Genomic DNA, 4,392 nt, shown 5'->3' with positions numbered 1-4,392 from the left:
AAAAAAAAAAAAAAAAAAAAAAAAAGAATGTCCTATTAACTAACTCAGTTCATGCTCCTAATGTTTCTCTGAGTAGTTATTTTTATAATTGCGATGATTAATTTTAGGTGTCACCTTGACTGGTTAAGTTTACCAGATAGCTGGTGATGTGTTAATTCTGGGTATGACTCTGGGGTGTTTCCAGAAGAGATTAGCATTTGAATCAATGGACTGAGTAAGGAAGACCCATTGTTACCCAATGTGGTGGGCACCATCCAATTGGCCGAGGGCCTGAATAGAACAAAAAGGCAGAGGAAAGGTAAATTTGCTCGCTCTTACGAGCTGGGACACCCTGCATCTGCCCTTAAACATCAGAATTCCAGGCTCTTTGGCCTTTGAATGCTGGGATGTGCAGCCGGGCATGGTGGCTCATGCCTGTTATCCCAGCAGTTTGGGAGGCTGAGGCAGGTGGATCACTTGAGGTCAGGAGTTCGAGACCAGCCTGGCCAACATGGTGAAGCCCCATCTCTACTAAAATACAAAATTAGCCAGGTGTGGTGGCACAAGCCTGTAGTCCCAGCTACTCGGGAGGCTGAGGCAGGAGAATTGCTTGAACCCTGGAAGCGGAGGCTGCAGAGAGCTGAGATCATGCCATTGCATTCCAGCCTGGGCAACAGAGCGAGATTCCATCTCAGAAAAAAATTGCTGGGACTTACGCTAGCTGCCCCCCAAGTCCTGAGGCTTTTGTTCTTGAACTGAGCTGAACTACAAGCTTCCCTGGTTCTCCAGCTTGCAGATGGCCTTTCATGGAACTTATTAGCCTTCCTAATTGTCTGAGCCAATTCACCTAATAAATCCCCTCCTCTCTCTTTCTCTCTCTCATCTATCTAGTCTCTATCTATCTATTTATCTCTCTCTGTATGTATGTATGTATGTATGTATGTATGTATGTATGTATGTATGTATGTGTATCTATCTATCTATCTATCTATCTATCTATCTCTATCATCTATCTAGTCTATATCTATCTATCTATCTATCTATCTATCTATCTATTTGTCTATCATCTATTTATCCAACCATCCTATTTGTTCTGTCTCTCTGGAGAACCCTAATACAATAATCATGCCCATTTTACTGGTGAGACAACTGAGGCATAGGAAGGCAAAGTGACTTGCCTAAGGTCCCACAGAGGGTTAGAGGCAGAGAAGGAGTATGATCAGAGTCCTATGCACTTGCTCCCTATTCCATATGCAGTCCAGGGAGAAGATGAGAACTGCTGGGGGTAGCAGGCCCACTTCTCCTTTCTGTCCCTCTGGGACGCATGGAAGGGGTAGGGAACTCCTTATTCGCTGGGGGCAAGCGCATTTCCTGGGGACTGGACAGGCTGCCTGGAGAGAAGGTGGGCGGTGAGTCTGGTTGTCTTGCTATCATCATCCCTGCAGTAATAATAATTGTGTAGCGGGTAAGAAACTGCTCTGATGTGCAGACGTTTCCTATTTTCCACTCCTTTATTTTTTTTTCTTAGCCCTTTGGTGCAGAAAGTTATTAATCATACTCTTCAGATCTTAACACAAGATCACAATTGGCCCACGAAAGACCCTCCAAGGCTTTTACTCCTCCAGTGCCAATTCCCATTCCCACCGCACCCCCACAGACACCTACTACAATGCACTTGATAAATAGCTGCAAAGATGTATCTTTATAATTTGTGATTTTGTGTGAGTATGTGTTTCCAATTTACATAAGTGGAATTGTGCTATAAATCTTCTACTTCTTTCTTTAACCCTAACACTGGTTCTGAGATCTCTTCACAATCTGTGTACATCAAGTTTCCTGTGCACTGTATTTCATGGTGTACACAACCACAGCACTTTCACTTATCTATTCTCCCAGTGATGGACACTTAGATTGCCTCTAGCTTCCATTACCATAGGCTCACACCTGTCCTCTGGGTGGGAGGCTTTCTGGAACATACAGTAGCACACCAGCTGATGTCCTCTACTGTATCCCCTCGGCTTGTGGACACAGTGGTCAGTTTCCACACAGGCTGACAGTTTCCTGCTTCACGTGCTTGAATCTTTCTGCTGCTCTGCTGGAGACCGAGGCCTTTCTACTGTCTGCATGCAGAACGGACTGGAAGTAGCAGGATTGAGTCCCCCAGTAGCAATCCTCAAAGGGTGAGGGCTGAAAACAATGGAATAAATACTGCGGCTTCCCTTTTCCTCGGAGGGTCCATTCTCAGGTGACTTCTACATGATTCCTTGATCTTCTGAGGGTCCTCAGAACAAATGACCTCTAGCTGCTCATAGGAGTAGCCTTTTTGGGGGTTGGAAGTAGGGTGGGTCAAATTAGGGGACCAGAGTCAAAATTTAAGCGGGGGGCCAGGCGTAGTGGCTCGCACCTGTAATCCCAGCACTTTGGGAGGCCGAGGTGGACAGATCACCTGAGCCCAGGAGTTCGAGACCAACCTGGCCAACATAGAGAAACCCTGTCTCTACTAAAAATACAAAAATTAGCTGGGCATGGTGACGTGTGCCTGTAATCCCAGCTACTCAGGAGGCTGAGGCACAGGAATCACTTGAGCCTGGGAGGCTGCAGTGAGCCGAGATCGTGCCACCGCACTCCAGCCTGGGTGACAGAGCGAGACTCTGTCTCAACAAACAAACAAACAAACAAACAAACATTAAGGAGGTGCTCACTCTGAGTCAGGGAAGCGCTCTAGGTGCCTCCCTCTACTCCCGACTCTGCACCATTTATTGGCTTTTTGCTCTTCCTGGCTCAGTTTCCCCACTCGCTTGTGCTTCTGGGAAACAGCTCCCAAATAAGCCACCTGCACCTTTGGCCTCAGGGTATGCTTTTGGGAGAACCCAAACTGAGGATTGCTGGGTCACAGGGCATACCTGTGCTTGTATGGTCTAATCAGTACTGTTCATTAGAACTTTCTGAATGACAGAAATATTCTGCATCTTTACTGCCCAATGTGGCTGTTGGGTATTTAACATTTGGCAAGTGCAATGCAGGAACTGAATTTTCATTTTATGTCATTTTATTTAAATTGAATTACTATGTGTGGCTAGCGGCTATCATGATGAGCAGCACAGCTCTACATATTCATCCTTGGCTATCCCAAATAGCTGCACCTGCATCCCTCTCTCCAGACGTACTCGAGGGTCCTATATCCTGGCAATACTGTAGCCTCCCCAACACTTGGATCTGATTTAGATGATGAGATCCTGGGGCTTGCATCTGAGCCTGCCATAGTAGATGAGACTTTTGAGGCTGAGGAAAAACATGAGTCTATTTTGCATGTGGAAGGAATATAAATAATTTGTGGCCAGCCGGCCGACTGTTAAAACATGTCTTTGGCCTGGCACAACTGTTCATGTCTATAATCCCAGCACTCTGAGAGGCCGAGAAGGGAGGATTGCTTGAGCCCAGGAGTTTGAGCCCAGCCTGGGCAACACAGCAAGACCTCATCTCTACAAATTAAAAAAAAAAGGGGGGGGCTGGGCGTGGTAGCTCACACCTGTAATCCCAGCACTTTGGGAGGCTGAGGCGGTTGGATCACCTGAGGTCAGGAGTTCGAGACCAGCCTGGCCAACAGGGTGAAACCCTGTCTCTACTAAAAATACAAAAAATTAACCAGGCGTGGTGAGGTTACTTGGGAGGCTGAGACATGGGAATTGCTTGAACCTGGGAGGTGGAGGTTGCAGTGAATCGAGATCGTGCACTCAGCCTGGGTGACAGAGCAACAACAAAAAAAAAACCCAAACCAAAAAAAATATGTTTTCAAAGTCTTTGGCCCTTTCCCCATTAAGGAGTGAGTTTGACCCCTCCCCTTGAGTCTGGGCTGGCCCTAGTGGCTCATGTGTAACCACAGGTGCTGCGTGACTTCCAAGGTGAAGTTAGAAAAGGGTAAGAATCTTTCGCTTGGTTCTTTTGAGACTATCACTCTGGGAAGGCTGGGGACCATGCTAGAGGGCTCTGAGAATACTATGCTTCCGCTTTCACTTGGCATCAACTGCCAACCATGTGACTTCGCCATCTTGGATGTTACTAACTTGGGATGTTTGTCCCCTCCACATCTCATGTTGAAGTTTAATCCTGGCCGGGTGCAGTGACTCACGCCTGTAATCCCAGCACTTTGGGAGACCAAGGCGGGCAGATCACTTGAGATCAGGAGTTCAAGACCAGCCTGGTCAACATGGTGAAATCCTGTCTCTACTAAAAATACAAAAAAATTAGCCAGGCGTGGTGGCACATTCCTGTAGTCCAAGCTACTTGGGAAGCTGAGGCAGACAATCACTTGAACCCGGGAGGTGGAAGCTGCAATGAGCTGGGATCATGCCACTGCAATCCAGCCTGGGTGACAGAGTGAGACTCTGTTTAAAAAAAAAAAGTTTAGGTCGG

The sequence above is a fragment of the Rhinopithecus bieti genome, unplaced genomic scaffold, assembly GCF_001698545.2.
Source record: "Rhinopithecus bieti isolate Rb0 unplaced genomic scaffold, ASM169854v2 scaffold_15776, whole genome shotgun sequence".
NCBI lineage: Eukaryota > Metazoa > Chordata > Mammalia > Primates > Cercopithecidae > Rhinopithecus > Rhinopithecus bieti.
This window is presented reverse-complemented; position numbering follows the sequence as displayed.